Source organism: Archocentrus centrarchus, chromosome 24 (assembly GCF_007364275.1).
Source record: "Archocentrus centrarchus isolate MPI-CPG fArcCen1 chromosome 24, fArcCen1, whole genome shotgun sequence".
NCBI classification, from domain to species: Eukaryota; Metazoa; Chordata; class Actinopteri; order Cichliformes; family Cichlidae; genus Archocentrus; species Archocentrus centrarchus.
The window spans coordinates 1,760,794-1,784,174 of record NC_044369.1 but is presented as its reverse complement, the minus strand read 5'-3'; positions in this window follow the sequence as shown (position 1 = coordinate 1,784,174).

Below are 23,381 nucleotides of genomic sequence, written 5' to 3'. Positions count from 1 at the left end.
TGACTTAGACATGACAAAGCGGGAACATGTGGCCAACGGGTTTTCTTTGAGGAGGGAAAAAACACTTTCGGTCCAGGATGGTAATGATTCCCAGCATCTCTGAAAGAGAAAAAAAAAACAGTTCTGTGGATTATTGAGCGATTGGCGTGACGAGAGGGACACGAGGCCGTGATGCTGAATAATTGGAGGATATTAATGTATGCTGTGTCTGTGAGGTAGCTGCTTTATCATTTCAGCTTTAATGTCACTGCACCTGGAGAAACACACAACCCAAAGAAGGGCTGGAGTGATGGCTCTGGGGAGGAAGCTGTGCTTCAGTCTGAAGGTGCGGGCTATGAAGGCCCTGTAGCATCTTCCAGATGGCAGCAGTGAGATTATGTTTTTCATAATGGTTTCTGTTGTCAGTTTGCAGATTTCATCCCTGCAGGCTGCCTCGTTGTTGATAGAAATGAGACCCACCGGTGTTGTCATCTGCAAGTTTGATTATGTGTTTGAGGAGTGGCAGTGCAGTTGGATGTACAGAGGGAGAACAGAGCAGCACCGAGGCGTCCTGGTGCTGAGGGATGGACCGCAGGATGAGTGTGTTCCAAGTCCAAATGGGTCTCATCTGAATAGCAATGAAAATGTATCCAGTACTACTTAACACAATAACCCTAACCCACTGAAAGTGGTGCAGAACCCCGTGGCTCTCCATGAAGAGCCTCTGTGTGAGGAAGACTCCACGTTTACATGAAAAAACTAATCTATCAGACAGGTATGATTCAACCCAGAGCAGCACAGATCCTGTAATACCAACAATGTGGAAAACAGTCTGATCGTCAGATACCTGGATCACAGTGTAATGGTTTAATTACAGCAATTTATGTGAATATCAAATCAATTTTCTGATTTTTATTTGCTGCATCCTTCCATGAACAGTGAAGTAATTATCAGAATCATTTTAACAGCAGAAGGATAAAGTAATATAAAGTACTCCAAAGGGCCCAGATCAGTACACATACCTGCTGTTCTGCCTCTGAGGCTGCAGAGTGACTCAGTGTCCGGACTCAGTGACAGACATGTCAGTAAATACGCTGTCAGAGCCCAGCTGTGATGAATTTAGCACTCTTCAACAACAAGGTTTTGTCCCATCGTTGTGCGCCGCATCAAATTTGGAGCCACAGAAGACGCTGCTTAGCTCACTTCTGTCCTCCTCAACATGTTTTCTCAATTACTGATATCAGATCAAAGGTCTGCTCACATTTGAATGGAAACAGCTGGATGTAAAGGTGGTAAATAGGAAATCACAGTGGTGTAAACAGTGAAAAGGCCCCACATTAGAGGCCTTGTGATGATCTTTAGCCAACAGATAGAAAAACTAAAATGCCTACAGCACAAGTCCAGGCCTTCAACCTCAGAGGAATGTGTTTATTTGTTTGATTGTTAAGCTTCTTTAACACTGACCTATGAATCATTCAAGCCATCAAAAAAAGCATCTAACGCGCATTAATCGCTGTTATGTCAACACATGACTGACAACTTAGCAAAGAATCCATTTCAACTGCATCTTCAGGCACTTTGTTACAAGCAGCCTGATGCAAAAACACACAATTTGTTCTCATTTATGTTTCTGAATCTATGAAAAATGCCAGCAGTAACAGTCTGACAGACATAAAATAGTATTTTTGTACCAGCAAGCTGTTAGTCAAAACTTTATCTTACATCCGCTTCAGTGGTCCCATATTCTTCCCTGGCAGATCTGGACAGCCATTGGTTGGAACACCTGCCAGTTTGTCCCATTGAATCTCTAGCCCAGGGATCCTCAAATCCAGGGCCCGAGGGCCGGTGTCCTGCAGGTTTTAGATGTGTCCCTGATCCAACACACCTGAATCAAATGGCTGAATTACCTCCTCAGTATGCAGTCAAGTTCTCCAGAGTCCTGCTAATGACTTCTATATTTGACTCAGGTGTGTTGAAGCAGAGACACATCTAAAAGGTGCAGGACACCGGAGCTCGAGGCCTGGATTTGTGGATCCCTGCTCTAGCCTATCCGAGCATGCCGTTTCCTCCGTGAACAAATCGCTCCCTGTTGTAGTCCCATTGATGCCACTCCTCTGTAACCTCCCAGGAACAAAGATGAATAACTGCTGCATCGCAGACATCAGCTCTCAGCCAGAGTCGAGGAAAAAGTCTCCTCTCTGGATTCTGTCCTGTGTGACGTTAATCGTGTCTCCGTGTTTGTTTGAATGTTTGAGTCTGTGTCTCCGTGTTAGTTACTTCCTGTCTTATTTTGATAGGGTCTCATCAGTTGTGTTCCTTGGTCTTCTTCCCCTGTGAGTTTCAGCTGGGTGTCCCTGGAGTTTCCCGTTTAATTACCTGGTGTGTGTCTGTATTGTCCCCTCTGTTCTGTGTGGCATTGCCCCCTCATGGTTGTGTGTTCCTTTATTCCCTGTTTTCCTGGAGCGTCCTGGTTTTTGGATATTTTGGGCCTGTTGTGCTTCCCTGAGTATTTTGTGAAAGAACTCATCATTAAAGCATCATTTGGATCCACACCGCTCGCCTCGACGTCATCAGACAATGATTTACTGTTTTTTCCGGTACCCGCTCTGGGAACAGTCCAGTTCTTGTATTTCTCTGTGTGTTTTTATCCTTTAATGGTAATTCGTATTATAATCCTTAAACACAGTAATGTGGTCTCCACAAGCTAAGGGACAGCCCAGAGGGCCGGATGTAGCCCAGATCGGATCTAGATGGTACAACTGGTACAAAAGCCACATTAATTCCAATGTGTTATACTAGAATCAGTATAATTACTGGAGCTTCCCTCTGAATCAGAGCACTGAGTGTTTGTTTAACAGGTCCTGTGATTAGTGACTCTTCCACCTATCAAAACTCTGGCTTTTACTTCTTCTCAGTAGACCTTGGTGATCAGTCTTTCTGTCATGGTCCTGGGTCTAGTGGACTTTTAGGTTCTGTTTTGTCTCTGTTGATTCTTGGTTTATGGTGGATTTTGCAGTTCTGGGTATTTATATTCCCAGGGTTCTGGTTTTGGTTCTTTAGTTCTGTTCATGGGTTCTGGTCTTGTTATTTTCTCTGCGTGTTCTTGCCTCCCCTGTGTTTCTGCGTGTTTCCACAGTTCTGTCAGGTCATCAGCTTCCCTCCCGCTGTGTCAGCTCTCCTGTCTGTGTGTATTCCTGATTGAGATTCCTAGTTTGTTCTGCTGGCTCCCTTTCAGCTCTGTTAGTCCCGTGTTTCCAGCAATGAAGTTAATCCCGTCTCAAGTCCTGAACCTGCCTGCCACAGCGATTACATGATACTTCCAATCACCTGTCCTTGAGCTGAGTTTGAAACAAAAAAATGCAACAGTCATGGGAAGGATTATGCTGGATTTAATGAGACAAAATGGATGCAAAAAAGTTGAATTCTGGGTGCCTCGTTTTGATAACCATTAGAAGCCAAAATTGTAACTCAACAATAATCGGCGATATCGCCCAGCCCGCTGCTTCTCAATATCGAAGTGAACCATCGAAGTGAAGTTAGATTTATGGTCCAGCAGGAGTGCTGGTCCAGTGCGTTCCCACTCCGCTAGCAGTCCGGGGATGGTCCATCTTCCTGCAGAGAGATGTCAGATGGAGGCGGTCCACAAAGTACACAGTACAGCCGGTCTGTGGGCCACTCTTGTCTGTGCTGTTGTTGGGCTGTCAGTCAAAGTGATGCAGAGTGTTTAAAAACAATGAAAAGTGTCCACTGCAGCTGCTGTTTCTATATTTCATGCTGTATTTTTTATCTTTGAGGAGTTTTTCATGGTTCTCCCATTCCTGGTGAGCTCCACTGTCTTCCCTTTTCCTTACTGCTTGTCGGCCATTCAGCAGATGTGTGCATCACGCAGCCAGACAGATACATTTGTGGGTCCATAAATCACACTTAAGCTGGTTCAGGCCTCTGAAAAGGCCACCTCATTGGAAGTGTTTGGGGCAAACCCAGGACATGCTGGAAGTATTATGTCTCTCAGCTGGTTTCAGAGCACCTTCTTATCTCCTTAACAGAACTGGACAAAGTGGCGGGTTAGAGGTCTGTGCATCTCTGCTCAGACTGTGAGAGAGAGCAGAGAATTCACCACATAAAAATGTCTTCTATTACTCCAACTTAATCTTATATTTTTTATAGGTTCTGAGAAAAATGTATCCATAGTTTAAATGATAAATGGTGTCTGATGGGCGACTCAGATTCCACCACTATTTCTGTTTGTACTCGAACAACCCAAAGACCTGTGCCGTCCAGGTGTGAGGCACATGTTTCAGAGAAAAACCCTGAGCAGACACCGTTTGCCTCAGTTGAACTCACAGTCTGTGTGTAATCTGGACTCCTGCCACCAGCGTACAGTTGGCTGGTGGAGAGTTTGTACCTGTGCATGTGTTTGCAGGCTGCGAATGAACACCTGCCAGCCGAGCCAGGAGAACGTGGGCAGAAATGAACACCGGCAGGTGATGCTGTCAGGTCCCCGGCCAACTTGGCAGGAGATGAACCGGGCTCTCAATTTGTTGCCTGTTTGAAGGGTGGACTCAACCAGCACTTTAACACTCTGTACCTCTGCATCCTGCAGCTCTAAGTCTTAAAAATACTGCTCAGCAACACCAGAGAAATTCATGCAGAGACATACAGCAGGAAAATGTTTTTGCTCTCATGCTGCATGATCACAGGCAGGGATTAAAGGGGACCAAAGGTCCAGTGCTTTCCATGAATGACCAATTAAATCAGTTGAATAAATAATATAAAGCAAGTTCATTTGTTGAGTTGTGCACCCTGACTTTGATTCCACAGAAAAACGTGCTCATTTAAGCAAAAACTAATGTCAACCTACAACGTGATAAGTTCAACTCGAAGAAGGCGTAAGAAATAAAGGACAGGAAGACGTGCTTTTAAAGGTAAAGACTGCTCAGCAAGTTCCATATTTATGTGGATCTAAACATGGTGTGCCACAGTTATTTACTGAAAACACATGTATGAAATTACTAGACAGTTTGGTGTAGTACTGTGGTACATTTTACAGTAATGCTGCAGAGCAGGTTAGATGGAGTGTAACAGTCATCAGTTTAAAAACACAAGCTGGTAATGCTGGTATCACTCACCTAATCCCACCTATCAACAGGCTGGAAAAGCAGCTCCTGTAACATCTGCTCATCTTGTTTTGAGCTGAATCCACAAAGAGCAGCAGGTCATCTGATCACAGCCTGAACACAAAGAAAACACGTCTACTGGGACTCAGTACAAATTAGGACTCATCTCTGTGAGATTTTTCCCCTCAAGGTGTACCACTACACTGGACGTTAGGAGTTTTGTACCTGTCAAATCCCACAGGGTAGCAACTTATCCGTCACCAGGTAGCCACACCTTAAGGCGTTCCCGGCACCAGCCTCCTTTTTAATCGGGGAGCGTAATCTGACATCACCACCTCATCAGGAAGGCATTTACCAAAGGACATGCAGGTTTAAGGTGCTATTGGCTTCATGCACAGCTAAAAAGATGGATGTAGCTACTGTGACATCACCGATTGTAAAGCCTTGTGCTGAGTGTTTTTGCAAACATCATCTCAGCATTTTTAAACTCTACAGACACAAAAAAAACAGCTGGAAAGAGACACAATGACCACAATCTGAGGCAGGAGGACACAATGAAGCAGAACAACTGCAGGGACTTATTAGGGCCTGAGCACAACCTGTGCAAAAGCCCTATTGTAACTGCCTTTGATTATTCAGGCTAATGAATTGCTTTTTTGAGGGCCTAAATATGCTCAAAAACTCATGAAATTTTGCACACGTCAGGTCTGGTGAAAATTTACGTATTTTAATGGTTTCAGGCATGGCCCTTCCAAAATGGCTCTACAGCGCCACCTTTAGTACAATTCCCACTGCTGTCTTTCGTGTACATGTATGAAATTTGGTGCACATATGTAACATGTCCAGATGAAAAAAAAAGACTGCTTGGTCCAATGCCCTAAACCCAACAGGAAGTCCGCCATTTTTAATTAAATGGGCGATTTTAGCAATTTCCTGCCCTCATACTTTGTCTAACTACTCCTAGGATTTGAATGGGATCAACTTAATATTTGATCAGTGTAATCTACACACCAGGGGAATCAAAATTTCCAAACTGGTGAGTTTTCACCAGGGGGGGTGGCCGTGACGCCACACAGAATTTCCATCATTTGCCAGGAAATTTTGATTGGCTCTCATTCACACCTACATAATCCAATTTGGACCAAACTTCTTCAGTAGGATGAGGGTCCACCCCTGAACACATACATATGACAATATTTAGTGAAAGCTGCAGCACCACCTAGGGGGAACAAGAAATGTCATGTTTTACACTTTGAGGTACAGCTCCAAGGTGGTTGAGCAGAACCATCTCAACTTTCACCTTGGAAAGCCTTAAGGAGTTGGTCTTACATTGCTTTCAAAACTGAGTTTTCGCCAAAGGGCATGACCCTGGCGGGATGGCAAATTTCGATGTTTCGCCATGACGACAAAAACAGCAGTATCTCAAAGCCACATTGCCCAGTCTGCACTAAACTACAGTGCTTTGAAAAGCCTCCTGTCCTGAACACAATGATATGCATATAGTCAGTAAAAGTTAGAGCGCCACCTATTGGGAACTGGAAATATCATAAAATACCATGTTTTTTGCATAGCCCCGGAGCTACATTTTATCTACATATCTGAAATTGGGCAGGCTCATCTAACATCCTAAGATGTGCAAAAAAGTCTCTTGGAGCCATACCCGAAACCCAACAGGAAGTCAGCCACCTTAAATTTAAGGTGTCATTTTTTGCCATTTTAAGGCCTCGTATTTGAATGAATTAACTCCTAGGGCATTTGACCCAGTGAGACCAAAATTGCTCCAGATCATCTACACAAGTAGCCCATCAAAAGTTATTCAACGTTTTATAGAATCTCAAATGGTGTTGCAGTACCAACCCTCTGAATTTGGGAATTCAATCATATACCACAGGACACCAAATTGTCACATCTCAAATATACATTGTCCAATCTGTGGCAAACTTCACATGCTTCAGTGAGTCTGGACACACCTATCTACCAGCTTTGGATCACACTTATAACACTACCTAGTGGGGACAGGAAATCAGCAGTATACTGATAATCATCCCATGAGCATTAAAGTTTCATTGATGGGTGCAGGCATTACATACAGCATCATGACATGTAATTAGTGAGCACTCGCTGATGCCACCTAGTGGGCGCGGGAGACATTTGGCGGTCAAACGATGCAAGGTACGAGTAACCTACTGGGCTGGCAGAATCCAGGTGAGCCCGCGACGCTCCCGATCGCGCCAACCTCAAGCGCAGAACAGCTCGACTCGAGCTGGGTGCGAGGGCCCATCATTGCCACTTGCGGCTTTAATTTAAACATTTGATCTTTCTGGTGGTTCTTACTTTTTTGCCTTTTGCATGTTGCTCTTTAAAGCAGCCAGTTTGTAATAATTGATGTTGCAGATTGAGCCTGTGTGTCAGTTTATGTGAGAAATCAAACGCCTTGAAAGCAAATATTAGATGACGTTAAGCCTTTTTTAACAGTTAAAATACTTTAAAACTTATATTTGGATCCATTATTTATTCTTTCTGTATTTACTGCTTTTGTGAGACTCATTGTGAAAAATCAGCTTGATTAAATATGGTGTATGAATAATCCTGAGGGGACCTGTCAGATCCAGTAATTCATGCTTACTCTGACAAATACAGTAAAATCCCAAATGAAAGAGAAAGCAGGAGGAAAACCGGACACAGGAGGATCGTCTTCTGCAGGCGCTCCCATCAGCATCCTGGATCTGTGTTCTCAGAGCGATTCTGCTGCCCAGTGTTTAACTATTAGGTTTCCTGCTGTTGTGATCTGGACAGATGATGTTTAGCCTCTAAAGCTGAAAGGTTTAATCACGAGGGAGGTGGACTGAAAAATAAAAGATCCTAGAAATTTCCTACACAAGCGGTCAGGTTCATGCTCTGAGAGGCTTTTAGAAACATGTTAAGACTGCTTACTTTGCTTTCACTGAGGCGGCTCATCAGATTTTGCCTTCTAGTAGTCATCATACACAGACGAGTAATGATGTCGGGTCGCGGTAGGGAAGCATGGTACTCCGACCTCCTGGGGGATCCTGAGGAGTTCACAGGCCAGGCTGGATGTATAACGTCTCTGCTGGGTTCTGAGTTTAACCCAGGGTCTCCTCCTAGTCAGGTTCACTCAGGAGGAACCCTGATCAGATGCCCAAATCGGCTCAAATAGCTGCTCTGGGCATTTATGGCATGCTGCTTTACACCGAGCTCCCTCCAGATATCCAAGCTCCTCGCCCTCTCTGTGATGTTTAACACCAAATGAAATTATCATGCAGCACAATTATGTACAGTGCAGAAATTTATTAGACCACCACCCAATGTAAGCTTTTTGACATCGCTACCCTAAATTAGCAGCATTGGTAATTACCAGAATAATTGTTTATGATTCTGTGATGGTTCAGTAGGTCAGTACACTGTATTGTTGAAACCCATCTGCTGGGTTTCGCCTGAGGCCACAATCAGACAGTTTCACCTTCTCTTTGAGCTTCAGTTCACTGTGACAGTTTGGTTCAACGGCTGCATTACTGCTGAAGTCCACTTTGTGCGCCACCTTTTTGTCACTTGTTCATTTTTACAACACAAAACCAACTCACAGCAGTTATTGCTAAATTACTTATTTGTCAAATCCCCGACAGATTTCAAGTCCGTTTAAGTGGATCTGTACGGAAGCTTGTTTCCACCACTGAAAAAATTACACTGCTCAAAAAAAATAAAGGGAACACTTAAACAACACAATATAACTCCAAGTAAATCAAACTTCTGTGAAATCAAACTGTCCACTTAGGAAACAACAGTGATTGACAATCAACTTCACATGCTGTTGTGCAAATGGAATAGACAACAGGTGGAAATTATTGGCAATTAGCAAGACACACTCAATAAAGGAGTGGTTCTGCAGGTGAGGACCACAGACCACTTCTCAGTACCTATGCTTTCTGGCTGATGGTTTGCTCACTTTTGAATGTTGGTGGTGCTTTCACACTCGTGGTAGCATGAGACGGACTCTACAACCCACACAAGTGGCTCAGGTAGTGCAGCTCATCCAGGATGGCACATCAATGCGAGCTGTGGCAAGAAGGTTTACTGTGTCTGTCAGCGTAGTGTCCAGAGGCTGGAGGCGCTACCAGGAGACAGGCCAGTACACCAGGAGACGTGGAGGAGGCCGTAGGAGGGCAACAACCCAGCAGCAGGACCGCTACCTCCGCCTTTGTGCAAGGAGGAACAGGAGGAGCACTGCCAGAGCCCTGCAAAATGACCTCCAGCAGGCCACAAATGTGCATGTGTCTGCACAAACGGTTAGAAACTGACTCCATGAGGATGGTATGAGGGCCCGATGTCCACAGATGGGGGTTGTGCTCACAGCCCAACACCGTGCAGGACGCTTGGCATTTGCCAGAGAACACCAGGATTGGCAAATTTGCCACTGGCGCCCTGTGCTCTTCACAGATGAAAGCAGGTTCACACTGAGCACATGTGACAGACGTGACCGAGTCTGGAGACGCCGTGGAGAGCGATCTGCTGCCTGCAACATCCTTCAGCATGACCGGTTTGGCAGTGGGTCAGTAATGGTGTGGAGTGACATTTCTTTGGAGGGCCGCACAGCCCTCCATGTGCTCGCCAGAGGTAGCATGACTGCCATTAGGTACCGACCCCTTGTGAGACCATATGCTGGTGCGGTTGGCCCTGGGTTCCTCCTAATGCAGGACAATGCTAGACCTCATGTGGCTGGAGTGTGTCAGCAGGTCCTGCAAGATGAAGGCATTGAAGCTATGGACTGGCCCGCCCGTTCCCCAGACCTGAATCTGATTGAGCACATCTGGGACATCATGTCTCGCTCCATCCACCAACGTCACGTTGCTCCACAGACTGTCCAGGAGTTGGCGGATGCTTTAGTCCAGGTCTGGGAGGAGATCCCTCAGGAGACCATCTGCCACCTCATCAGGAGCATGCCCAGGAGTTGTAGGGAGGTCATACAGGCACGTGGAGGCCACACACAATACTGAGCCTCATTTTGACTTGTTTTAAGGACATTACATCAAAGTTGGATCAGCCTGTAGTTTGTTTTTCCACTTTAATTTTGTGTGTGACTCCAAATCCAGGCCTCCATTGGTTAATAAATTTGATTTGCATTGATGATTTTTGTGTGATTTTGTTGTCAGCACATTCAACTTTGTACAGAACAAAGTTTTCAGTGAGAATATTTCATTCATTCAGATCTAGGATGCGTTATTTGAGTATTCCCTTTATTTTTTTGAACAGTGTATTTTTTTTTTTTTTTTTTTTTTGCTATCCATAATTCGAAATTTTGAGAAATTAAGTCAAAACTTCGAGTTAGCTCTGCGAATCACGAAGCTCCATGAAAAAAGTCATTTCCTTGTTACCTGGAAGCAGACGACACCAACGCATGTATGCTCAAAATCAGTTAGCTAGCAGTGTGTAGCAAACATGAGCACGTCATCAGGTTTTTGACCTTTGAATCCTTCTAGTGAATGAGAGTTGCATAAAAGGAATCAGCGTTTTCATGTTGAACAGCTGATGGTAAATGGTAACCAGACTAGTTCTTATATAGTGCTTTTCTACTCTACTTGAGCACTCGAAGCACTTTATGCAATACGTCTGCATCCACCAATGCACTATTTTCTGCATCTAAGTGCTTTCTATCTAACATTCACACTCCAATGAACATACCGGGAGCAACTCGGGGTTCAATATCTTGCCCAAGGATACTTCGGCATGCAGACTGGAGCAGCCAGGAATCGAAGCAAAAACCTTCCAGTTAGTAGAGGACCTGCTCTACCTCACAGCCTCTCCTGAAGGCAGCAGCCTTCACCTCCTGCTTCCAGGTAACAAGGAAATGATGTACCTTCAAGGAGCTTCATGATTAGCAGAGCTAACTCAAAATTTGGCATCAAAATTCTGACTTATTAACTCAGACTTTCGAATAATGGATGGGACTTTGTTTTTAATGGCAAAAACAAGCTTCCATAGAACCGTATGATGGAAAGCTAGACGAGACATGCAAATACATTATCCAGGATATTTCTAAATTTTTTTTTATTAAATCCCATCAACAAGTTACATGCCTGGTCCTTTATACTATCATTATTTCCCAATGTGGCCTTTGGTGAAATCAAACTTCACTGCTCTGTTATAGAAAAAGCCCCAAGACTGCGTCTCAGTGAATACTCTCAAAAACAACCTTCAAGTAAGTACTCCATGTTGAAATAATCTCAAAATGAACCATTAATGCCACTGGATAGTATTTCTTTTCTCATGTGCCTCTAAAAGAATGGACTTTCATGCTGGCACACAAGTGATGTGCTGTATCACCATCTTTGTTCAAGTCACCATGAGCCAGTTCATCTGGCATATGGAATACCGAATCATCTGGCACTGGGGCGAGAAACTGAAGAGACAATAAGTGAAGTTGTTGAAAAGTTTTGGAGGGTGTTCAGTCTGGATAAAGAGGGGGGAAAAAATTAGCCTCCAGGGACAGTCTGGGAAGAAAAAGGTGGAAGAAATAAAGCCTCAGCTGTTTCAGAGAGCAGAGCACTGCTGGTGGATTCACAGCGGAGGTCCGTCTGCTCTCTGCAAAAAAAAAATCCTAGAATTCCTGTGTGTGAGTTGGTTTTATTCAGGAAGGAAGAGGTTGTACATGTGAGGATGGAGATCTAGTGGTTTTGCCTGGTCTCTTCTGACACTGGCAGTACCCTCATCTGCCTTTAGAAACAAATGTTTTTATTTTAAGCCTCAGTTCTCGTCCCACAGGAGTAAAACATTAAGTGCTCTTCGGTTTGCTTTCTCAACACACTGGCAGACAGCGAGTAATCAGATTGTAGCTCACTGTGGACAGTTGTTCGCATCTGAAACGTGACATTTTTACACTGCTGAGTTAGATTTAGGCATTCAAAGGTCCTTGGTTCGATTTAGGTGACTGCTGTACCCCTCACATTTTATCTGGTCAAAAATATAAATGAAAAGAAAAACAGCTTCCAGTGCTGGGTTTAGGGGTCGGGGGGTGTCATATATGCCAGTCAGTGCTCAACTTGCAGGAAAACGCAGCTTATGCACAAATTCAATTCAAATTTTATTTATATAGAGAGAAAACCCAACAGTCAAAATGAACCTCCCATGAGCAACAGCGGGAAGGACAGTGGCTGTGTGGGTTTCCTCCCACAGTCCAAAGACATGCAGTTAGTGGGGTTAGGTTAATGGTGATTCTTGACCCATAGGTGTGAATGGTTACCTGTCTCTCTCTGTTAGCCCTGCAACAGCCTGGCAACCTGTCCAGGTGTTGCTCTGGGATAGGTTTCCATGCTATGGTTGTGCTACTCTCACTTGGAGTTAAAAAAATGTCCCTTATCACATGCACGAAGATGCAAACCGGTTAGATTTTTAACGTTATGTATAAAATATGGAAATCCTCTGACCGCAGTGGCAATAAAATATGAAGGAAGCTTTAATGAATATTTAAGCAAACTAAAAAGAAACATCTGGACGATATTTTCCCATTTGCAGACATCATCCTTCAAACCAGCAATAAATAAAAACACAGCAAATGAAAGACTTTTGTTTCTGTTACGGCTGCTGAATCCAATGTGAATCTAAGTCCCGTCATCATTAAAGGATGTAACATCATCACAGCTTGACTAATAAAGTGTCTGTTCTGTACACATGCGCTGAATTATTCCTCTTCACATGGACACATTTCACCTCCCCAGGCCTCTCTGAGTGTTTCATCACTCATTTGTTCTACATTAACAGAACAAAGGCAGATTAAAGTCACCAGCTGAACCGCAGAGAAGACGCTGTCACAGATGGCCATTCGTGTATGACATTTGTCCACAGCTTTCATGTTTATGCCACAAACAGTTTGGACATTTTCATTTGAGCTTCATCGTTTCAGACTCGTGTTGTTTGGCCTTTTTAATCCCCACGCAGCTTCATTCTCAGCTGCAGCTGCAGAGCTGCAGTTCAGTCAGGCCAAATGCAAGTCTAACATCACCATCTCTTATCTGCTTCATGTGTAGGAGCAGGCCTCACCTGGCCATGAAACTGCTTGTCAGTCAATCGTTCAACTGGGGCACTGATGTTAACCAGTTAACCCAGCCTGACTGCTGCGTAGACTTCAAGGCTGAATAACAATTGTATTCTAAAGCACTGTAAAAATGTTTAAACATCTGTATCTCAGAGAATTTGGGTGAGTTTATTCAGTGATTCGCCTAAAAAAAAAAAAAAAAAAAAAAAACTTGACCCAGACTTCTACAGCCTGTGCGAATCTGAGCAGCTGTCAGTTACGTAACATCTGTCAAACTGTCATGCTTGCATGAAGGAAAACAGTCTGAACCCCAAACTGTCATTTCAAGAAAAACAGTTTGGTTATCCCTCAGCAGCTCGCTGATGTTGTTCTGGAGCAGATGCTGGGAATACTGGGACGTCTGTTCGGCAGCTTCGCTCCCAGAGCCGCAGACCGGTGACGCAGTCGCATTTTCATCCTGACAACTGAGAGAAACATTTCTCAGTCAGGGGAAAAGGAGAGCAGGCTTTTTTATGTTTCTCAGTGTTTGGACGTCACTGACAGTTTCATCACCGATCAACAATTCGTGCTTATGCAATAACCTGCTGATCCAAGACACCAAAGGGTTTACGTGCAGCAGCAGCAGGGGGCGGTTTCACGGGGGCTGTTTGGATGTAACGGAGATAAAAGTCATCTTTGTGTAGCCCCCGTCCATGAACACACACCACACTGCCTGCATGTTGTAAGCTGCTCTCCAGACAGGAATCACTGGCACTCCGTCGTTGGGCTGAATCTGACTGATGACCTCTTTTCTGCAGATATTGTCTTTCCAGACGCGGTCGCCCGGAGGTGAAATGTGGTAGTGGAAAAAATCCTCCCCTCCCTCCTCCTCCTCCTCACCTCATCTGTTCGGCGGCTGCTGCTGCCTTTCGCGAGGAGGTAGAGGAACTGATGGAAAATGATATCACCGTGGACCACCAGCCCCCTCCTCCACCACCTCTGCACACTTGGTAAGGCGATGCGGAGAGCTCTGCCGACCCCTAACGGCAGCCGAGCGAGGAAGAAATCAGTCCACGCTGAACTTGACCTAAATCTGAACATAACTGTCAAAAAGTGACAAAACAGCAACCGTGTCAGCACTAAAGTCACTGAGAGAGTAACATTTATAGATTTTTCCTTTTTAAAAACCTTTCATGACTACAAACACTGAACTGCAGCAGGACACGCTGCAGTTAGAAAATGAAATCAGGAAAATAAATTATCGTTCGAGTTTCCACCGTGGCTGCTGCCCACACAGAGCCACGAGATCCAAGACCGGAGAAGATCCAGTACACCTCGTACAGAACGCAATGAGGATCGTTTCAGTGCATTTTAATTCACATCCATCAGTCACAGATGAAACTCGTGATCATGCTGGATCAGAAAAATGCTTTTGCTTCAACCATTCCTGAAGTGAGGTCTGAAAGGTCCAGAGGCAGCTTTCATTATTAAATCTGAACCTCTGAAAGCCTGCCAGAGGCTTTAAGGACAGTGAAGCTGTAGACAGATGGAGATCTAAAATCATAACACTGTAGCTTCGTAGTAGTTTCTTCTTTGTTGCTATAAAAAAGAAAATAAATCATCTTCCTGGATTCTGACCTGTTTTTCCTAAAGGAAAAAGCCACCTCAGGAGAACAAAGAGCTACACAGTAAATCTCAGTTTGACCAGTGGAGACTTTAACATCATTTAAGAACTGATTACTTCAGACAAAGTTACACAGATCCAGACTTTAACTGAGCGCCACGGGAGGACTAACGATAAGCCTGGTAAACCCTCCAGGAGTGGATACTTCACAGCAGATGCAGCTGAGTCTGTACATCAGTATGCTAATGAAGCCAACATGGGAGTGCCTTATTGTACGTTGATACCAAACATGGGGAAGTTTTCACACGGCACAATGATAAAGTTTATGCAAAGCCATTCAATTTTATTTATATAGCACCAAATCACAACAAACTCAGGCACTTTATACTATAAAGGTAAAGACCCTACAATAATTACAGAGAGAACCCAACAGTCAGAACGACCCCCTATGAGCAGCACTTGGTGACAGGTAACAGGAAGAAACCTACAGCAGAACCAGGCTCAGGGAGGGGGGGTCATTTGCTGGGACCGGTTGGGGCAGCCACACCGGGAGTATCCATGTCCACATCTGATAAAATATTTCAGCTTTGCCAAAAATGAGCTTTACGCTGCACTGCAAAAACCCTTCACCAGGGGCGCAGCTATATACTTTCTGATGTATATACTTTTTTTCTCCATCACTTATTAATCATCTCAGTGAAGGTATATGCATTTGGTTTAAAATAATCCATGCAGAGTTGCAATATTTTAACACTGCAGGACAAATAAAACAGAATCCATATTTTCTATTTCTGCATGACCCCAGTAACTGAAGTGCCAACTCAGTGACTGTGATGGATTACTTCTCTGGATAAAGCTTCAAGCCTCCACAGGTTAGAAATGATCTGAAACTTTAAAGGAAGATGCCTTCAAGCAAGAAAATGAATCTAAGCTGTGATGAGATGTCAGAGTGAAGACATGTCTGCCAGCCCAAGTTTAAATGAGAGTGAGGCTGAGCCAGAGAAGAGTTAGAGCTGTTGTCAGTCGGTGGTTTACAGGCTACCAAATAAACAGGTAAAGTTTGCGCTCAGGTTCAGACAAGAACGATAAGTAAAATGGACAGCCTCTTGCCTTAAGGCTCCTCACCTGGATGGAAGGATGGATGGTAGACTCAGGAGTCTGTGCTGACTATCCTTTCAACCTTTGACCTCAAAGTCAAGGAATCAGCAAACAGACAGGTTAGCAGGGCATCAGCAGTGATGGTGGTGACGAGAGAGCTGAGTGCGAAAGCGAGACTGTTGAGCTACAGGTTGATCTATATTCTTATTCTTATTTTTGAGTGCGGTGAACTCACTGTCATGTTCAAGAAACCAGTTTGAGATGATCTCAGCTTTGTGACATGTTTAATGATGCTAAATTGGTGCTTTGGGGCCCAAGGTGTGCAAAGAAAACATCCCCCACATTCTCCTTTGAACTCTGGCATCAACAAGGCGTTTTCTCCCAGAGAACTGCTGCTCGCTGGATAGTTTCTCTTTTTCAGACAAACTATGTAAACCCTAGATATGGTTGTTTTGGGAAATCCCAGCAGATCAGCAGCTTCTGAAATACTCAGACCAGCCTGTCTGGCACCAACAGCCGCGCCATGTTCAAAGTCCCTTAAATCATCTTTCCTCCCCAGTCTCAGTTTGAACTTCAGCAGGTCGTTCTGACCGTGCCTAAATGCATGGAGTTGCTGCCATGTGATTGGCTGATTAGATAAAGTATTAGCATTAATGACCAGGTGAACAGGTGTACCTAATGAAGTGCTCAGTGAGTGTATATTTATGTATATTTCATATCTTATTTTGATTAAGCCAGTGGAGTAAACAGTAATGTGAAGCGGGTTGATGTGTCTGATTTGCCTTGTTATTTGTATCCGTGCTGTATGAGTTCTGTTTTGTTATTGGGGTTATTTTTTCCTTTTTTTGCATAAATACTCAAAATATCGAATAAAACACAATATTTAAAAAAGAAAAGCCAAATTAATTTAAACATGTATGTAAGTGAGAATAAAAAAGATGAAGTGAGGTTACAGTTCTTTAGCAGATAAGGAAATTTAAGCTGAGACTTTTTAATGTATTTTGGCAACATCAGAAAACATGTACAGCAGTTTCTGGAAAAATAAAAAAGTACGCGTCACCAGCAGTTCTTATAATCATGGGAAACTGTTCTCCAGGGAATTTTGATGTTCCACCAAAACGCCAAAAAAGGCAGCAAATCTGTGAGTGACGTGGATGTGCCGTCTTACCTTCAGGTTTCCATTCACTCTGTGCACCAACACCACCAGTTTGTTTCCCAGCATTCCCCACATTCCTCACTGGGTGTGTGTGTATGTTTTAGGGACCTCTCCTCCTCTCGCACCACGTTGCTGAATAAGACACAGCTGAGTTTATCACGAAAACCACAAACCAAACTTTTCCCATGAGCCCAAATTTAAACACTGACCATCCTCATGTTTTGTGTGATGTTTCATCTGACCTCTTCTCACAGTTATCATCCCCAGAAACACCTTATAAGGGACGAAGGTTCCAGATGAGGAGTGTCTGAACTTCCACATGCCTTATGAAAACGTACATTTATCTATCCTAGACTTTGAGGGTCAAACATATTTCATTTACTGAGCTTATTCTTCCATAAAACATACAGCTGCTTATTACCAACCACAGTAAAGCTGCAGTATCTAATGGCTGTAGTAATTATGACAGGAACAAAAAGGGGAGGTCAAGGTGGATGGGGGTTGAAGTATCTTTTCTTTTAACTACAGCAAAAAGTGCTCCATTTTAACCCACAGCCTGGTCCTCCCCTAAACAACCAGAGGTATTTGTTTTCCTCACTGCTTCATGCATATAAATATAATCAGTGAAATGTAACTGTACAATTAAAGACAGAATTGCTGTTGGCTGCAGATCATTTAGATGGGATGTGGGAGCATCCTTGTGCATGTATGCTCCAGCTGTCATCATGACTCAGCCGGTGGGGAAGGTAGCATGGAGGCAAACAGCTGTGGGTCTTAGCCATAGACTGTATGTTAAAGATGGATGTAGCCACTGTGATATCACTAATGTCGAGGCTCGCATTTTGGAACCTCAACACTGACATCCTGTTACTTTGGAGTCAGACATTATCTTATTGGACGAGAAGGTGGAGCGCTCAGTAATCAGGTAAAGCTAACTAGCTTGGTTAGCAACCTGCACAGATACCTGCTAATTGTTGCTAAGTATAAAACTAATAAAACACTATTTCACTCACCAAAAAAACTGCTCTACAAACTCCTTGGATGGGCTGTGAAACTATTATTTGTGTCATAGTTTTAAGTAATGATGCATCTGCCCTATAATGTTATATCCTTTATTTATACAATTATACTTTTTTTTAAAAAATTGTCTTTGTCCATTCTCTGCTGAAGAGCACAACACAAATCAGCATCTTTCAGTTCCCTCTCCATCCCACCAGGCCCCTGAGGAGATGTCTACAGAAACAAGGGCCTCTGGATCAAAAGTGATCCCTATTGTGAAGATGCTGAAGCACCTTGCATCCACACGGTGCACCACAGTTACACATCAAAGTGCCAGTAAATTCATCACCAATATCCACATCAACCTTCAAGACAGTCACCAGCCTGTCGCAGGGCTAACACAGAGAGACAACCACTCACATTCACACCTATGGGCAATTTAGAATCACCAATTAACCTAACCTCAGTAACTGCATGTCTTTGGATTGTGGGAGTACCTGCAGAGAACCCACACAAACACGAGGAGAACATGCAAACTCCACACAGAAAGACCCAGGCCAACGTGGATTCGAACCAAGACCTTCCAGCTGTGAGGCTGCAGTGCTACCACTGTACTGAGTCACCAAACACTCAAATCAGTTTCAGAGCATAATGAACTTGTATTATTTTCAAAAGCTTTATTTTAATGACAGTTTTAACCTGACTACACTTGTCTGCTCATTGGATGGTTGTGTACTTAATTAAGTTTGGCTGCGACTGAGGCTCTCTGCCAGATATTCCCTACCTCCATGGTGGTAAATTGGTTTCACTTGTTGTTTTTGTACTTAGTCACTACCTGCAAATAATTCTTGACTCGTTCACCTCCCAGCCGCCTGTGCTTCTCCAACTGCTCACCTAGGGAAACCTCCTGCCTCGCCTGCTTCTTCTGTACAAGTCCAGCCAGCTGCTACACCCTCACAGCCAGCCACTCACTGGTACTCACATGCCTGCCCGTGCTCCACCGTTACGCTCTGGTAACGTCAGCCCTCTGACTCCCCTTCACCAGTATCTAGCTCTCCGATTTATCCAGTCACATATTCCAGTTATTGCCTCAGCTAGTGCTCCAGATCTTGCTAACTCTCCCTCTCCCTTTTTACAGGCTCTCCTTGACTGCCAGACAAACGGGTTTTCGCTACACCTTGATTCTGTGTATTTTTTATACTGTTTAACATTTTATAAACAAACATTTTCATTGCGTGATTTCTTGTTTAGTCTGCTCTTGGGTCCAGCTATTTTTCGGTAAGCCATGACATAAGTGGTTTCCACTGCATTGCATAAGAACTTCTCACAAACCTTCAGACATACCTCTAAACCACTGATCCACTGATGAAATACCTGTCATAGCAATCTAAATCATGGTCCAAGCAGCTGTAAGTAGTAACAGGACAGCACACTCAGACATTTTATTAGTAAACTGACATTTCAAACACTTTCATGTGTAGACAGGGATCCTCAGAGATGTGTAAATGTGTGAAGCTTCACATCCATCTCTAGTTAGCACTGTTTCCCAACAGTAAAAACATTCTTAGCTCAAACCCTGGCTGCCCCCCTCAAATAAAAACGCTTTAAGTACGTTGTAGTGCTGTATAAATGTAGGGGAAAAATGTGACTTGTAGTCTGACGAGCTTTGAGTGGTCATTAAGACTACAAAAAGTGCTATTCAATTCAGACACGCTCCCAATGGTCCAAACTTTAAGCCTCATAAATGTCCCATCAAAGTTCTTAAGTAGGTTGAAACTATTGATCAAGACCAGAAGCTTTAGTTGTAGCAGGCTCTAAACATGTTTACTTCTCCTGTAAAGCTGGACTTTCTCATATTGTGGAGCAGCCACAGAGGCTGAGGAGGCGACCAACAGTTGAGCCAGATTACAGCAGCAAACTGTGCTCGAGCCCTGTGAGTTTGCCTAGCCTGGGCTGGTTTTATAGACTTCATTTTTATTAATTCATTGGTGTAATTAACATTTGTGAGTTTTTAAGGTTTTAGGGATAATAAATTATTTGATTGGAAATAAGTTAGCTCTTTAACTGCTACCTTGGTTTCTGACTCTTTGGTTGCCACACTATCCTTTTTTGGCTGCCCTCCACCCAATCAAAGGTGAACCGGGAGTGAGGCGGGAGGGGTGGAGAGACCTGACCTGGACCTCGAACCAAACGCAGACTCTGAAACGGACTGAGTAACAAAAAGCCTTTGGCTCATACAAAGTCCAACAAAAGAAAAGAGTCCACAGGCAAAAAGCAAACTGAAGCCAAAGCAAGCAGGGAACAGATAACAAGTTAAACAGATATCATGACAGAACAAAGGGAAGAAAGCACTATTTATACATACACAGGGTAATCAGGTAATCAGGCAAGTGAACACCGCTGTGAAAATGAAGCACAAGTGAAACCAATGACAAACAGCAAGTAAAACTTGTGACAAGGCACTAACAAAGCAAAACAGGAAGTGACAAAACACAGAGGCAAGATAACACACACACAGTAACTTGAAACTAAGAAGAAGGCTCAAAATAAAAACTCACAGATCATGAAATGAAGGTTGCTGCTCAGTCTGCACCTTTACATGCGTGAAACTTGATGTCCTACCCAAGCTTATTAGATCTGTGATGCACGGTGTGGCTTACAGTGAATGTATAATACTACAGTCGCACTGTGGAAAACAGTGGTTGGAGACCAAAATTATTTTGACTGTGTAAAATGAACAAGCAGTCGCACTGCATTTGAAATGGTTGAAAGATGGGGACCAGGTCTGCACTCACTCAGTCAACTGTCGTCTTCAAAGCAACTTTGGTGCATTAAGATGACGATAAATATGACTGCTGCTATCAGACTGCTATCAGTCTGCTGTCAGTCTGCTATCAGAGTGAGATTGAATGGGGTCAAGTTGGCTGTTACATGTAATCAGTATAAAACAGCAAAAATTACAAAGCTATTCCTGTCTGTTGCAAATATGTTGCTGTCTGTATACACAGAAATTCACATTATCTATTTTCATCCATCAAGAACTTCACAGATTTAAAAGAAAAAATTCCTCCACAAATAGTGATAAAGTTCTGTAAGATGGTGATTTAATCACACTTGGTAGCCTTGCTTTTATATAGGAATATAGCCAGAATACAACCATATGGCAACCAGATAAGTTGAGTATCCTGTGCCTCACAACTCATTTGTGACACAGATAAGTTGCACTCAGACTGACTGCAATCACTGAGTCAAGACATGGTTGCTTGAAAACAGGTTGCCTCCCACCAAGTGAGCTTTGCAAGTACCTTGTAATTGAACCTCTGGGCAACAAGCTGGTCAGTACAATTACTTGCAGTTAGTCTCTGATTCACCAATTTTCCTAGTCACAACGAGGCTGCCATCTTTGTGCGTGACCGAGCCATAAGACTGCTGTAATTGCCAAGTGTGTAGCCACTTTAAAAAGCACCTTTGTCAGGCCACATATTAGGTACAAAGGAGAAGGTGTAGGCATTCATGTGCTGTGGAGGGCCATTTAAATTCATGTCTGCACCTTCAGACTCAAGATATGAAGTTTCATACCTATGTTTTATCATCTGAGAAGCGGTCCCCTTCACCAAAGTAATGAAAATGCAAAGTAAAGATACAAAGCCACCAGCATCTTAACAAAATGTAATCCTCTTCCTCCTCACCTCCAGCTTCATTTCCTGAACTGACAACGAGGCTCTGACACATGAAAACATGCATAAACATGTACTTCTTCCTGATTTTGTCACCGTTATTTATTGTCAGCAGATTAGACATGCCACCCTGTGTCTCTGAAAAGAGTCAGCTAAACAACAGCAGCTGGTTATAAGCTAACATTATGCCAGCTGATGTTAGGCTTGAGTGCCCTAAAAATTACACTTGCCCTCTCATAAACAGTTTGATTACATTCTCACATCACATGAGAGTTTATGTACTAAGCATTAGAGTCCAACAAAGATACAGCCCCTTTGCAGGCAGTTTCACAAATCTGGGCAACAGGAGCTAATAGCAGCTAACAACAACAAAAACAGCGGGTAACAAAACCTAACAACAGCAAAAAACAGCAGCTAACAGCGGCTAACAGAAGCTAACAACAGCAAAAAACAGCAGCTAACAGCGGCTAACAGAAGCTAACAACAGCAAAAACAGCAGCTAACAGCGGCTAACAGAAGCTAACAACAGCAAAAACAGCAGCTAACAGCGGCTAACAGAAGCTAACAACAGCAAAAACAGCAGCACTTACTGACTAAAAAAAATCTGAATATGTTCAACAACTCACCTCAGTAGGGCTGTCATCGGTCAGAAGTGAGCTTCTCTGACTCATCCACTTAGTATCGGACTCCTTTCACAAAGGAAAACAGTGGACTGACAGTCTTCCACAGACCGGGAAAAACTCCAGGGCAGATCCAGATCCGGTCCAAACAGTAGTAGAAAACCGCCAGCCGACCGCGGCCATTATGGGATACAGTCTAAATTCAATTTTTTTTATCTCGTTTGGCTGACTAAAACATGTTTGCCCTACAGCGACCACCGTAACGAGGATTATGGACTTGACTTGGGAGCAGTGTTGCCAGATCTCGCGACAGAAACAAGCAACCAACTCTATGAAAACAAGCCCAAAAGAAGCCAAACTGGCAACCTTCAACACTGTGTAAACCTGAGGCCGAGCAGTATAGCTCTATAGTAGTATAGCTCACTTCTTTGTTTTGTCTCGTGTTTTGGAGCAGTCAAACCCATAGTTCTTAGCCTCATAGAAGAGAAGGGTGCACAGTTTTTTGTGTGTGTGCTTCTCTGTATTAGCATGTTGAACTATATCAGCATGGTGACCACATATTTCACACTTGCAAAATCTGGGGAATGCCTTTGGTACGTCTGCCATTAGGACCGCAGCTACTTTCAGAGGTGTATGCGGACACACAGGAGGAGGGGAGGTGGAGGAGCACAGGGGTGTCTAATCAGCGCCGTTCCTCTGTTACTGATCATTTCATATGCACAGCTGTTAAATACAGAAAATGCGACTAGAGAAATAATTTCGTCGCATCGTTTTGCATTGCATACAGTGCATATCCACTTTTGGCACCACTGTCTCCCATCTGAGCTCAGATCCATTCTGTAAGTGCGCTCTCTTTCTCCCACTCTTTATTATATTTTTTCTATATTTCCCCGCTTACTGGAGCTCATTCTTGTGCTGCCTCCTCACTCTGGGCTGTTATGAGTGTTTGTTTGAGTCTGCGCCCGGTCAACTTGTGCAGGAGCGATAAACAGGAAACGGGGGCTTGGAAGGGACAAACTACCTACCACTCGTCTTTTGCTTTATTAAAGGGCGCCGAGAGATAATCAATGAGTTTCACTCGGAAA